This window comes from Nyctereutes procyonoides, unplaced genomic scaffold (assembly GCF_905146905.1).
Source record: "Nyctereutes procyonoides isolate TBG_1078 unplaced genomic scaffold, NYPRO_anot_genome, whole genome shotgun sequence".
Lineage (NCBI taxonomy): Eukaryota > Metazoa > Chordata > Mammalia > Carnivora > Canidae > Nyctereutes > Nyctereutes procyonoides.
Window position 1 is genome coordinate 2475979 of NW_026575132.1, and position 16109 is coordinate 2492087.

At 36.9% G+C, this 16109-nt stretch overlaps 1 protein-coding gene across 1 annotated transcript in view; it reads right to left on the minus strand.

Annotated features, from left to right (window-relative positions):
- The window catches only part of TMEFF2 (transmembrane protein with EGF like and two follistatin like domains 2), a 220706-nt gene that overhangs the window by 26579 nt on the left and 178018 nt on the right, over positions 1-16109 (minus strand). The gene's annotated exons all lie outside the window — the stretch shown is intronic.

The following is a 16109-nucleotide window of genomic DNA, read 5'->3' on the forward strand; positions in this document are numbered from 1 at the left end:
CTTATTCCTCACTTTGCTGCCAGTATTTTTTTTAATAAAGAATATGACATCATTTAAGATACCTCACTGTACCTCTATTGAACAGAGGACAACTTTTTCCTTTCCTTGCTAATGAGAAAAGAGACTTGTTTGAAGCTCCAAACCACTATTCCAATTTTAGTCCATTTATTACTCCTTCTTATCTATGCTTTAGTCACCCCAAACTATTTGCGTTCCCTAAAAATGCCTGCTTATCAAAGCCTTTTTGCCTTTATCAGTGCTGTTCCGTAAGTTTATAATCATCTTTTGTCTCCTCTGCCAGGTGAACCCAATGCAACCACCTTCTCCGTGACACCCCTGACTTGTATTGCCAGTCATCGTTACTCCATCAGCTTGAACGTCTACTCTATTACAGACGCATCTCCAGGCTATACTTATTTCTAGAAAGGACTAATTATACCTCTTCCCCAGGCAGGTTGTGAGGAGATAAGTCAGTGTGTTGTATATATATAATAGATGACACAAGGTAAAAAAAATGAATATGATTTTCTGTTATTTTGTTTCTACTTTAATACTCCTAATGCTTTATTTTCTATTTGTTGTAGAAAAAGTTATTTGAACAGTCATCATTTAGTATAAGAGTGCTTATTAGAGTAAGAGCATCTCTGAATTTAATGTTAGAGAGAGACTTGGGTGTAGTCTGCCTCTGAGTCCTTGTTTCCAAAAAGAAGAAAAGAAGGAAAGAAAGAAAGAAGAAAACATTACCAGTACCAGTGAGGAACAGATCGCCCCTCATACGAGGCTCACCAATTAAAATTCTGAATCCAAATAATTGACTAATAACAATCTCCTTAAGACACTGCATCTTCCACGTGAGCAGTTTTCGTGGGTCTCACGTTGTTTTGTTGTAACTCCTCTCTGAAGTCCTGGGTACCACCATCCAGAGAACCAGGGCACTTTACTTCAAGGGTGTCACGGTTAAACTTATGTCACTTGATAGTGTCTACAAATCTGCAAATAACTGGCACTGTTCTAAGCTTAGAATTTATTTTGATGAAAAAAAAGAATTTATTTTGATGAACTTGGGGCACTGTTGTTGACTGTAGCAGGAGGATTCTGAAGAGACACTGTACTAATCTGCTAATCATTTTCAGGATTTCATCCTATTTATGCAAATTCGGGGGGAAGTCATTGTTGAGCAAGGACTGAACACTTCAGTCTGTGGCTTTTTTATATGTCATCACTGTCTAGGTTATAGATGAGACTCTTACCTGGGAGACATTGAGATCACCTATATAAGACCTGTGATTTTCATGTAAGAACACTAAGGCTAGCTGTCAAAAAAGAAAAGAAAAAAGAAAAAGAAAAAGAAAGAAAGAAAAAGAAAGAAAGAAAAGAAAAGAAAAGAAAGAAAAGAAAAGAAATCTAACCACTTGCAACAAAGTGGATGGAACTAGAAGGTATTATGCTAGGCAAAATTAGTCAGTCAAAGGAAGACAGTTATCAGTTATTTCACTCATATGTGGAAGTTAAGGAACAAGACAGAGGATCACAGCCAAAGGCAGGGAAGAATAAAATAAGACAAAATCAAAGAGAGACAAACCATAAGAGACTCTGAACTCTAGGAGAGGATGGGGGGATGGAGTAACTGGGTGACGGGCACTAAGGAGGGCACATGGCGGGATGAGCAATGGGGGTTACATGCAACTGATGAATCACTGACCTCTACCTCTGAAACTAATAACACACTGTCTGTTAATTAATTGAATTCAATAATAAAGACAAACAACAACAACAAAAAGAACACTAAGGCCCAGGGAGGTTATGATCAGATGCAGGAGCTGCCACAGGTCTCCCTGGGCCCTATAATGGCAATGACTAGAATCAAGGATGCAGTAAATCTCAATCCTGCAATTTTCCCACCTGGAAAATTGGTGGAAATGCCTCCCTTATTCAAAGATACCATAATCCATTTTACGGGTGTTAGCAGAGGACACAGATAAAAGAGGGGAAAAAAGGGTGAGTTATACTAGCTTTAAAATTATATTAGATGTGAAAGAAAAGAAATGTTAAAACTACTTAAGATCAGTAAAAAATCTGACTTGCCCATTTTAAGGATTATGACTTTCATATTAAGAATAAAGGATGAGATGTACCATCATAGGGTTTAAGTTTCTGATGCTGAATCCTATTTTCCTATCAAAATTTTAATTGTAATTTTTTTCAAAGAACATAATGGTTGCATTTTGACGGTTTTATAAGAAAAGTTTTGCATTAACTTCTTAATTTAAAAAGGTTTGTTTTTAACCTCTTGGAAATCATGTCCCAAGACAGGAATATTGTGGTGTTTTTAATGAAAGTTATTTACTGCAAGTTAGATGGTAGTAGAACTTGCACCAGACACAAAAACCCCAGATGTACACATTTTCCATTAAGCTTGGGGAGACACTGAGCATTGCTAATTTGCTGGTGAGAACTCTGGCCCTATAGCAATATTTCACTGCCTCTTATATATCTGACAGTTTCAAAAACATCCTCTACCCTAATGCTCTAAAAACACAATGCGAAAGGGAAATGACCAGTAATAGACATTGGTAGTCGGGATAATATGACAAATTGGATGAACTGACAGGTGGGTGATGAATAATTTTAACATGACCCTAAAAATAGTGAAGGGATGTTTGCACATCGACACTTCTTTAAAGGCAGATGGATATGCATGACCTGCATTTTCAGACAGGTGTCAGGGATATTGATGGCTGGTATGGGAATGATCATTTTCTTGGCACTGTTGCAGTAGACAGTTTGCATGATTAATGATGCATCTTAGTCTTTTTTTTTTTTTTTTTTTTTTTTTTTTGCTTCTAGGGGCAGAAAGGGATATGAACTATTGTCACCCCAAGGGATGTAAGAATTTTGCCTGAAGGGTAAGGCAGGAGAGCTTCATTCACCTAAAAGCACCAATTTATTTGTTGGGGGAGTGAAGACAGTAAGATAGACGAGTGATCTTGGCATCTGAGATGACGGTTCCTGGTGGGATGATCACAAGGCGCTTCTCACGGACAGGGCTCTACCTCAGGGCAGAGAAGCCTCGCACAGCTGTGGAATGTGGAGTGTGGGTAAGCCTGGGCTCTGGCAAAAGCTCTGGAAGTGAGCTGTGGCTCTGGGATGCATCCGATCACATGCAGCGCGAGTGAGGATCCAGGACCACTCAAAGAACACAGCCGAAGGCCGAGGCAGGAAGTAAGAGGGGAGATCATCTTCCGAATGTTTGAATTCATTTCAGGTTTTCGGAGACAATTTTCTGATCCAGATCAATTCAATATTGTTCCTAAATCCTGAACCCAGTGAGAAAGAGCTTTTCTTTTCCAAGAATAATACTGTTTGCTCAGGTTTTTAAAATGTCACATAGAACAGTGAATGAACTATGCTATTTCAAGCCTCAAAATTAAATACAAAGTCTTATAATAGTTTGTAGATGCATTCTGCTAAACCCTCAGTAGCCTATCTACTAAAAATATCATGGTAAGTAATGGTAAATATAAACGACGGAGGCAAACTATGAAAGCTTTTTTTCTTTATCTTTTTAAAGGGAAAAGGGCAACCATGGGAATCAAGACCCAACGCGGTGGGGGGGGGCGACTTGTTTATTAAAAGAAAGCATTTTTTTTTCTACTGAGAGTTATTAGCTAATAGATTAACGTGATTAAGAAAGAAGGCAGTTTATATCTACAAAGAAATTTAAATACAGAATAGAGGCTCATTTATATGAGAGGAAGGGAAAGGGTGAGAATTTATTCTTCATGAACACAGTGGACTGGATGGTTTATTTTTTGTTTATACAGAGAAATGGCAAGAATTACAACTTAAAACCCCTCCTTTGCCTTTCTAGAAATATTTATGTATTTATTGATGAGACTCTTAGTAGGTGAAACTCATAGTCAAAACGTGAGAATGATGGAGCGTGTCTTATCTGGAATAGGCCCTTAACATTTCTAACTCATGATTTTAATTGGCATACTTCTACATTCAAATTCTGTAATAGAGTTCTCTTAATAGGGCTAAATAACATTACCTTAGAATAGTACAATTTTTACTCAAATTCTGAAACATTCTATACATATTGAGTACAATGAACTCTTCCATTACCTAGGCACACATCAAGTGTTCTCGGAAAAAAAAAATCATTGTAACAATATGAATGGTTGCTCCAAATAGCCCTTGTGCATTTGGAAAATGGGAGTTGGAATAAGGCGTAAGCCAATCAGCCGGGAACAGAACTACCTGGGGCATAATTCAAAGCTCTAGACATAGTCAAAAGAAGATTGAGTCAAACAGCCTTGTTATTTTTTTATATCACTCAATTAATAGATCCATATGCAGAAATAGAAAAAACTGGGAAATCTAGAAGCTAAAAACCTTCTGTTTAAATTTTGTTAAAATTAGATCAGATCATGTTATCCAAATTAAACAATTATTTCAACCCGAAAAATAATTAAAACTTTGATGACAATATGAAAAACATGTTAGAATAGGTTTTCATATTCCAATGATAATTTTTTATAACTGCATAGTGAGTCACATCTCACAAAAGGGCTTTCTTATCTAAAACATGCGAAAAAGGCAGGAAATACACAATCTTCACTTTAGAGATTCTCAGAGAGGCTAGAAGACTCTCCCAGATTACATAACATTTGTGAATTGAGCAGCTGGGTTTAGAATTTAGGTCTTCTGATATTCTGTCCAGGGTGTTTTCCACAAAATAAAAACATTTCAGTAGGGAATTATTAACCGAATAACTTCCAATAGGGAATAACTTCAGTAGGGAATTATTAACCGAATCACTTCTAATAAATTGATTTCAATAAATGGATACTTCTAGGTTATTTTGTTCGTCCATTCTAGAAAGATTTTCTTCACCTCTCTTTCTTTTAATGATTAACTTTTGGCATAAAGCGAGTATAGATGAAAAAAAAAAAACCCCAAACTGTTCCATCTTTCAGAGAGAGTCTGTTTCCCAAAAGAACATCATACATTCTTAAAAAACATTAACACAAATCTCTCAGTCAATTTACTTACTAACTCCTCTTCCTTAGGTAGGGTTCTGTGCTGGTATAAAGGCCAATGGTGCACATACTATATGGATTGGTAGTAGGATAATCTAAGACAGAAAATAACATTGCTCTGAAAGTTATTCATTTGTTTCAATACTAAAGTAATTACTGTAGCAAGGATTTGCTCATTTATCATTTCCTGTTGTCTCTGCTATTTTTTCAAGTTGTCTTTTTAAACAAATATCCTCATTGTCCTTGTTACAAAACCAATAACTTTATTTAACTAGGGAGACAGCAAATGGGATGTGGTGGGGTTTCCTCCCCATTCCAAGGAAGGTCTGTGCCCGGGAGCTTCTAAACCGTGCTGCCCCTTAGTGTCCTTCCCTGAGGGGTGCGGCACCGTCGGGCTGCCCACTGGGTGACATGGGAGAGGCAGCTTCAGGTCCCCTCACCGTTTCAGGGACGGAGGTTTGCATGCACACCTGCCATCTCATGTCATACCACGCATTTTGTTCTGCCAACAGCACAATTTTAGTCTTAAGAACTGCTGCTGGAAACTTTTAAGAGATTTTAGCCAGTTGCTTTTAAACAGATTCTTATGAACCAAGGTTCACAGATATTTATTCTGTGAAAATGCCTGATAATAAAAAGCTTGGAAATAGTTGCTTTTTGCTTCTCAGAGAATATCATTAAAGATCTTTCTTTTTTTTTTTAAGATTTTATTTATTTATTCATACGAGACACAGGGAGAGGCAGAAGCAAGGCTCCCTGTGGGGAGCCCGACATGGCACTCGATCTCAGGACCCTATAATCACAACTTACGCCAAAGGCAGACGCTCAACCACTGAGCCACTCAGGTGCCTCATTAAAGAGCTTTCAGACAAGTCAGCAATTTAGTCAAAATCTGTAAGGAACAGCTAATGTGAACTAAAAGGTGACACAGCTTTGAACAGCAGAGCAGGGACCCAGGTTGTTAGAATATTAGTTAAGAATAGTGAATATAAGATGAGGGGCCCACTTATGGCTGAGACTTTCCTCAGTCACTTCTGATAACTAAGAATATGACTTCCTTTTTAGCTAGACGAACTTTTATTATTCCGATAGGTCTTTTCAGAGATAGATAATTCATGCTTATTTGTGAAACTTTTCTATTAATGGAATAACTGTTATTTTAGAAAAAAAAGAACGTGTGTGTTTGAAGCAGTGAGATAAAAGTTTGTACTAAGCCAATGATCCTTGGTCTGGGATTTTATCTCTTTTTGGAGGAGAACTGAAAAATGCTCTGGACTTCATAGTGTCATTTAGTTTCTCGAACCCATGTCATATGTGCTTTACCATAATTTCTAACACCATAAAGCAGGGTTTTCAAACGTGTGCACTATTGGCATTTTGGCTAGATAATTCTTTGCTGTGGAGCCCTGTCCTCTCTCATGGTGGGATGTTTAGCAGCACCGCTAGCCTCCACCCACTAGATGCAAACAGTACCTCCTCTCTCCCAGACAAAAATGTCTCCAGACATTGTCATATGTCGCCCTTTTTGAGAACCTCTGTCATAAGGTAATGGTCAACAACTTTCCCTCAAGTTCATGATTTCTGAACTAAAGCTATATACTTGGTTGTAGAATCTGAAATCCAGAAAAAAAAATATTATCATCAAGTTTTACTCATGGGAAAATTTAGGTTCCGAGAGGCTAAATACCTATTTAAGTTTCAAGTTCTCTTGAGCGAGAGATGAGACTAAGCCAAAAGTTTCTGCATTGCTATTCCAGTCTCTTTCTTCCATAAAATGATATTTGTAAGTCATGTGCTCTGAAATTCAATTGGAATTAAGAAATAAATATGATTACTCATATCCTTGGAGCATAGTTTTGTGGAGCATTCAAAACAGTAGATAACAAACATAATTTCTAGTCGATTCTGGAATAAAAAAAACAAAGTAATCTTATTCCAGTGGGATCATTTTCCTGATGATGATAATCATGACTGTAATAATATATAATGATTATACATGAGGATGACAATGGTTTTCTTAGGGTAGCATCACAATTAGCTGTGTTTCCAAAGCATGTACCAATTCAAGGCCAAAGTGAACAGCTAAGAAACATGCTAAATTGTAGAAGGCAACCAGCTTGAAAGTGAGAATACTTGATAATCTACGGAGATAACTGAGAGTTAACCATTGCTTATCACTGCTGATGGGGCGTTTCAGCTACTATTGATTGTCCCACTAATGGATGACAACGGGGATACTTTCCTAAATCGACCACAGAGGCAAGCTCCTCTGGCCTACCTGTTAGGTCCTCCTCATGCTTTCAAGCTATGTTTCATTAAAAAATCAGAAACCACACCGAAGGTACATGTGCCAACTGTGGGGAAGGATGAGCTGCTAGGGATGTGGGGACGGGAGTGGGATTTGCTCAGAGATTATTTCAGACAACTGGAAACCTCCAACTTCCCTGGAGCTCTTTAAATAACAGAAAAATAAATAGGAAAAAAACCCAGTGGTGCAAGATTTGTAAAATAATTGTGACAGAACATGAACAGTCAATCTGCAGAAGTGAATTTGGATGTGTACTGCCTGACAAAACACTAATTGCTTGTTGGTTTAAACTCTGTAGACTAATAACATGCTCTTTCTGGAATACTTAATTTCTGGAGGACAAATGGAGCTTGTTTTTTAAGCCTCATTTTCTGAGTGATTTCTAAACATTTCTTTAAAAAAATTTTAGTTAGACATTTATTTCCATTATTAAATGAATTTTTTAAACGAAATACTCTTTGGGAGTAGTTTTTGATGTATGGCACACACAGCTCTGAATCTTAGAAAATGTAAAAGAAAGTGGAGAAGCGGTGGATTTTTTTTTTTTTTTAGTGTCCTGGAATATATTTTACAGGAATTATTATGTAACAGTATCAAACACTGATAATGCATCCACCACTCTTTGCAGAACTCTCCATCTCATTCTGTGTTGGATAATTAATAAATCCATCCTATTTGTTTTATGAAATTAAACATAAAGCACCATAAATGACATTTGTTAGCATAAATGCTACAGATTATCATAGTAAACCCCCAAAATATCAAACTTCGTTTTCTAAGATTTATTGGTCAGATGTCTCTGGATTAATATGTTAAAGAATGGGCTTAAAAGTTAACTTTGTGTAAAAACTTTTGTATGTTTTACAGTGAAGAAGGACCTACCAATCCAATATGGCTAATGCTGATACTCTGTACTAATATTATCATTTCTAGGGTTATTGAGGGAGATCCCAGAGGATTCAGAAGTAAGGAGAACAAGATTGCTCTGTACTTTTCCAGAGCACCAGAACGCCTTAAAGTCATGAAATGCTTCTGAGAGAACAGGCCTAACTTGATCCTGATTAAACTTATTGCACCTGGAAAAGAGGTAGATTAGACAAGCATTAGCCAGAAATAGAAACTCAGACAAAGAAGAATAACAAAGGGCGACAGTGTTAGGTAAGATCTGATCCTGGGAGAGGATGTGCTGGCCGAAGGTACGTCTCCTGATTTGAGGGTAGGGGTATCTTTATTGTGTAGACATTTGCATCTTAGCTTGATACCTTAAACATTTGAAAAATAGATCTTCTATTCAGGCTCCCTAAGTGACCTCATTATGATTGGACTTCTCAGAGAATTCAACTCTAGGAAGAGAACGCATTGTTCAGGGGACCCAAGTCCTCTGCCTTGCCTTCCCATGGCAAATCAAGACACAGACGCTGAGTTTGGTTGAGTTCACCGCTGAACCACAGCTTACTCTTGCTGTGCTGAAAATTTAGATTTCTAAGTCTACAAGTCCAAGAGCTTTATAATGAATTCAGTCGATGTCCAATTCCTGCCCTGTCCTGTCCCAGTTGTCTCTCTCCACTGAATCACCAAGTCCATGACATGCTGCCATTGTTGGTTATCTATCCTTGACTAGCTTATCTTTCTGCCCCCAATTTCCAACCACTTCCCAAAGCTCACCAGGAACTCTGCTCTACGGTCAGCAAATTCCTCCTCCCATCTTCAGAAGTTTCACTGAAATTCTCATCTCTCTTCTTAACATCCTGAAGTACCAGCTTTCTCCTAAAATACCACATCCCTCGAGTCTTCTCACAAGGTGGCCATATGCAGCATCCTCCTCTCCTGTATCTCAGGACTCAGAGGTGAGGATAGGTGTTGACCTTCTTGGTCCTTATTACTGTTTTCAGGTTCCTGGGCCACCTCTCCCCTCAAGCCTTATCACCAATTTCCATACATTGTTATGCCTGGAGTTTGGCTCACAAGTCAGATTCTCTTGATTACATCTGAGTTCACACTAAAAGTCTAAGCAATTTCTAAATGAACAGTTAGAACAAGCTGTGACCCATGAAACAAGTAACAGTCAGTGTTTAGAAACACAATTTTTCCGAGAGATTTTAGTTTCACAGATACTTAAAAATATTTTTAGTTGATTATATTTGTACACAGTCTCAAATCATCAAGATGTGAGAACTGAATTTTTAATGTGCTCGATAATGTGGGTTCATATATTTGAAGCATATCAGACTCATTAACAAAAGCAGCAATCAAAGTGCTATGGATATCTCCTTTTTTTTTTAACTGCTTGAATTCTATTTATTAGTTTTATGGAAAACAGTGTGTCTTGAGATTATAGAGAGCATTTGGACATAAGCTACTCTTCTTTGAACTTCTCACTCTGCCCATGCTTATACCACTTCTCCTAGGAATGGAAATAACAAGCTTGAGGGGAAAAAGGTAAATTAAGGTGGAGAATTATGTCACTTTCACTAGTGATAGTCAGACATTTGAGTTCCACCAGTTTTTCCTCTTTGCCTTCTGTACTAAACAAAACAACAAATCTAATCAAGGAAAGACAATTCTTCCTTGATGATTAGTTTCTGCTGTAAGCATCTGTCCTGACCTTGATGCTCTGACTCTTCATAGTGTACGTGTGTGCACGTGTGCAGACTGATGTTTCATAAACACTAAGTTTTCTGAGTGGAACAATGTTTTGTATAACAGATATTAATCCTTTTTTTAAATTTTCTTTTATTTATTTATGATAGTCACAGAGAGAGAGAGAGAGGCAGAGACACAGGCAGAGGGAGAAGCAGGCTCCATGCACCGGGAGCCCGACGTGGGATTCGATCCCGGGTCTCCAGGATCGCGCCCTGGGCCAAAGGCAGGCGCTAAACCGCTGCGCCACCCAGGGATCCCCAGATATTAATTCTTATATGCCACATTCCTGTTATTTTTGCTTGATGCCTTCCCATCACTCTGATCATGGATTATGCAGGTTTCTTTTAAAAAATGAATGTGTAGGTCCTTCATACACATACACTGGGATATAAATGACCAATTTTACAGGTGAAGTGGAAAACAAATCTAAGTGATACCATGATCTGGAAGTCCTTTCTTTCTTTCTTTCTTTCTTTCTTTCTTTCTTTCTTTCTTTCTTTCTTTTTCTTTCTTTCTTTCTCTTTCTTTCTTTCTTTCTTTCTTTCTTCTTTCTTTTTCTTTTTCTTTCTTCTTTTTTTTGGAAGTCCTTTCAAATCTTATATCCTCCTACTAAATTTCTATTTGAATCTCATATTTTCATAATCTGGTAGTCGTGTTATTTTAGTTTATTTATTTATTTAATTTTTATCTTTAAATATTTAATATTTATTTATTTATTTATTTATTTATTTATTTATTTATTCTGTTATTTTAAAGTGATCAAACTGTACTGTACATAAAATCATGTCAACTGGAGGAAAACTGACAAGTTAGCTATGTGAAAACTTAGACACATCAGTGTGCTGAAGACTTATAAATGGTAAGTTCTCAGTAAATACTTCTTTATAGATGAATTAAAAAGTCAACCAGAATCTCCTGAAGCAAGTTCTTCTATGTCTTGAGTTGGAAAGAAAAATAAACCTCTTGTAATTGTAGGAGTTCATAAATGAAAATATTTGTACAAAAACTCTGAATAAGTATAAGAGTTGGACAGACCGTAGCCTATACAATGAGCTATATTTCCCATAAATTTTCAATTGTCAGACCAAAAGGAAAATAATTACAACAGCTGGCTTACAAGTTTCTTGCTAATATCTTACATAATGTCTTTTAATTCAAACTCTAACCCTGGGGAAGTAGGCTTATTATGTCTACTGAACACATGAAGAAATGAGGCTCAGAAAGGTCAATTAATTGGTTCAAGGTTAGATAATCAACAGCATGGCCAGTGTTTAAACTCAGCCCTGTCTGATTTTTACTGACCTTAACCACTAAACTGGCTGCCACATCTTCATGAGAGAGAAAGGTAGATGAGTAATACTTCAAGGTGAACAATTTGTTGCAGGAAGGAGCATTTCCAATAGGAAAAAGTGCACATAAATGATGCAGGATGCATTTATGAACTGGGGCATAAACACAAAGTTTTCCAGAGTGTACCAGGGCCCAAGGCAACCCTTCAGTAGGAAACCTTCATCTGTATTGCAAATACTATTTCTGTGTTTATCTATAACCATGAACATAACATAATATTACAGATGACTGGCTACATGATTTTATGGGGAAAACAATGAAAGCACAGAAGTTCAAGAGAGCAGGAAAAACTGTGAGTTAGAGTTCATAGAAAGCTTTATGAATTTTGCAGTACTCTAATGTAAATCCCAGAGGGGAAAATACTTGAATTGAGACGCTTTCCCTCAGAAATCTTGAGAAAATCTTGACATCTTAATTCATTTCCTGAGCTTAAATATTCTAGGCTAGTCCGGTGGCACTGTAATAGCCTGGGCAAACATTTTTATTTATTTCACTGTTGATACCAATATTTGTGCTACAAGCTGCTGCCTACATTTGCTGCTATTTATTTCTTTCCTACAGATCAAATTATTGGCCTAGACATAACATGCTTTCTGGTGAAGTGTTCCTTGTGTTCATGAGCAAATGGGAAAAAGCTTCCATTTTAAATGCAGATTTTTTTCCACATGACTGAATTAATTCATGTTATAAATATGATATGTAACCACTTGATATTCATGTTGATACATATATAGTGGAAGAGCAATCAAGGCAAGCAGTAGACAAATCAAGCAAGTGCTGTATTTGCATGGGTGGTGGTCAGTGTGCCAAAATACCGCGTCCGGTTCTGGGTTAAGCACTTGGCTTTTCGGAGCTCCAATTTTACTTCCCCTAGTATTTGTGACCCTGTTTTATTGGATTGACATGAGAGCAAATAAGGTAATGTAGTGGATCTTTGTAAACCTAGAAAATATCACACATACGTTTTCTATTAATGTAGGATTACTTGGTAGCAAACACTGTTCGTTCTCTTTGGTTTCTCTTGTCTGCATGGGGAAACAGAAAACAGAACAGTAAAATCTAAGATTCAAAGAGCACTTGTAGGATGCTTGGGAGAGATAGACAAATCAAAGAGAGGAGTAACTCTTTGGAGCACTTTACAGCAATGCAGACGATTTGGTGAAACATTTTTGAGTCTGGAACTCTCAAGGGGTTAACCTCTAAGGTGCAGAGTGGGGCTCAAGGTCTCAAAGAATGTTAGGCAGTGACACTTCTCCCCTGGTCCTATACCATTCGCACTCTGCTGGGTTCTGGAATTAGTGATGATGGTTTGAACCTTAGCTCTATCACATACTCCTTTTTTAGTTAATCTCCTTGAACCTCCATTTCTCACCTGTCAAATGCATATAATATCTTCCTCACATTTCTGTCACCGAGACTGAAGGAGACAATATATGTGAAAAGCCTTTGTAAATTGCGAAGGCTTCTACAGAGAACAGGTTATTATGACAATTCACTTAGACTAGATACCCTTTCAAGATGTCAGTTTCCTCTTAGTGTGAACAAATGAATCAACGGATAATGGAATGTATGGAATTTGGTTTAAATGTATATTTTCAGTTTCTCTCTTTCATCTTTTAGACTTGAGCTTAATTATCTAAATTATTGCTCAAAGATAAGGAATAGGTTTCTAAAGAGAAAATTTCCTAAAAATTTAAGACTCCCTAAATGTTACAAAAAATGGCAAATGGCCACAGTATAATGCAAATAAGAAGACACATAGACTCCAAGCACGCTTGTACGTAGACTCAGAGCTGACTCTGGCTCCCTCTCAAGGCTGGAGACCACTCAGGGCTAACTTTCCTCATTAACTGCTAATAAAAGCAGGGGAAATTTCTTTTCCCCATAAACATACTATAATTTAACAAATTTTTTATCTTTATTCCGGCTTTCTGACTGTTCTATTAATCCAGTTCCTGTTAAACCTGTAGATACATGAGAAAGATAAACTGAACACATTCTCTCTCATAGCCATTTCCCTTAGTACTCTGTGGTTTTTATTTTTTTTCCAATTTGGAAATATACATAAATATAACTCATTATGTAATCTGCCACAGAAAGACTACCATTGACTTATACGTATTCTAATGCGATGCTCTGGAATCTTATAAAAAATGTTATGAAAAATCCCCAGCCATGTGAAAAGCCCCTTGGCATATTTTATAAAATCACTATTGAAGATATTTATCCATTCTGTGTTTTCCAGCGATGAGAAGATCTATGCCAAAAATTTCTTTTTAGAGTTTAGCATTAGAGAAATTATGTGTTTGGTTTCTGAACTAATTATTTATTTATTTTTAATCAGGCAGGCAATGAAAACCTAAACTCCATTTTGATAGAGACCTAGAATGATGTATTTACATTTGCAAAGCCCAGTGGAGTGCATATAGAAGGCACTCTAAATATTTGCTGAATGAATTGATCCAATCATATTTTCTCTTTTTACATTGGTTGCAAGGAAGCTTAGGGCTAAATGCAGTAGCTATAATAGTCCCTGTTGCTGATATATTTATTCTCCTCTACAGTTCTGCTTTATGTTTACACTCTCTCTTTAAACAATCTCTTTGAATATATTTTAATTATAAGCCACCACAAATCCTTTTGGAAACTGGTGCAAAATGTCATAAAAGAAAATCATTTATTTTCTAGATGATAAAAGACAAAATCATTTAAATTCATGGTTTGTTTTGCTTTTCGTGTGTGTGTTTATGTGCATGTGTATATTTTACATCTAACATTTTATAAAATTAAGTAAATTTTCATTGGGAAAAATACGTAGCTACTTTTTCTGAAGCATGATCAGACTTTTAGACAAAAAAAAACACAACATAATCAGAAAATACACATACCAGATGAAAAAAAAAAAAAGGTTGAACTTCATTTTTTTTCATTCCAAGACATGAGGGGAACTTTTTTTAAAAAAGAAAATGTTGCAGATTTCAAGAGGCGTAAAACATTTGCTATTTATAAAATATGCTACTTACAAAAACTTCCAGAAGGGAAGTTTAATATTAGCATTTTGAAACAATGGAAATCCCTGAAAGCTCCAGCTCTGTGGTTTTTATAAAATTTTGTTCTCTGAGCCTTTATGCAAGTGAAGAGAAAGACCTACATCTAAGCTCGAGTCTTTGATGAAGGCAGGATGACATTAAGTAGCCTGTTCAGCTTATCAGACAGAAAGTCTGTCAATCAGCCTTGAAACAGAGATCCGAAGCTCTCCACTCAGGCTCACTAACGCCTTGGGTCTCATTAAAGGAGAGAGGGCCAAAGAGAGACCCAAGTCAGGCACAACAGAAAGTAATGCTGGCTGGCATGATCTGGGAAATTCCTTGGTTTCCTAGAGTCCATTTCAGGTGTATCTTGGAACTCATGGCTCTGCACAAGTCCAGGCACCCTGCAGTCTACCTCCCCTTAGTCTGGCTGGGGCATGGCTCTCTTTGGTTTTGCTTTTGTGTGAATCGGCCCTTGCTTGCCCTTCCTGAGGTCTCTATTTTATAAATGATATTGAATATGAGACGCAGCATATTTATTTTTAGATTTGGGCCCTCTTTAAATTAATTCTCATTTTTTTGTAATCAGAAATGTGTGTTTTTGTACTAACAGCTTTAAGGTAGGCTCAAAGGGGAAACATGAGGGTGTCATTAAAGGTTTTTTAACTCTAGTATTAACAACATCTAAGAAAAAAATGAGAGTGTGTTAAGACCAGTACTTCCCTCCAGTGGAAGCATCCATGGATGTTTGTCTAACAAGGGAAGTGACTGTGACATTAAATGAGCTTGTGAGCACATAGCAAACTTCTAGGAATGTGAGTCACACAGTTTCTATTTTACCTCCTTAGGGAGGTTTGAAAATGTGAAACAGAAATTAAGAGGACAGTGACATACTGAGTCTCCATTTGGTTCCTTTTATGTTTCCAAAGTTTGTATCCCAAAATTTATCATAATGCAAATACTATTGAGAGCCTGGAAATATTGAGGTATGTGGCTAGTATTTAAATAATGTCTAATGAGGGGTATACTTTGTATTTTCATAAGATTACCAATGAAGATAAAGACATCTAAATTAACTTCCATGGAGTTTTAAAGTATGTAATCAGTGCTTAATGACAAATTGCAAGCTTCAACTGACATTACCTTTTCCTCTCTTAAGTTTGGATTTCAACAAACACGTATTTTTAAACTTTACTTTTTTTTTTCAAAGATTCCATTCATTTATTCATGAGACACACACACACACACACACACACACACACACACGCAGAGGCAGAGACAGAGACAGAGACACAGACAGAGGAGAAGCAGGCTCCATGCAGGGGGCCCGACGTGGGACTCGAGCCCGGGTTTCCAGGATCACACCCCGGGCTGAAGGCGGCGCTAAACCGCTGAGCCACCCGAGCTGCCCTAAACTTTACTTTTATCTTAAAAGTTTTTCTATGGAGTTTACTGGATAGATCTAATGTCAAACTAGTAGACTTAGGACAACACTGAGGGTCTGAACAGTTCACTTGCATTGATTTAAAAACACATTCTCTTTCCTTCTCATGTTCAATAAAGTAATAAGACAGGAAATAATGGCAACTAAAAGCATTGACCCTGAAGGTCAGAAATTATGTTTGAAACAAAATTCAGATACAAATTGTTTTGGAATAAAAACTCAATTTCCAAACATTGTAATGGGCAAACCGTAAATAGGTAATATGAATGTCAATGAAAACATTTATAACT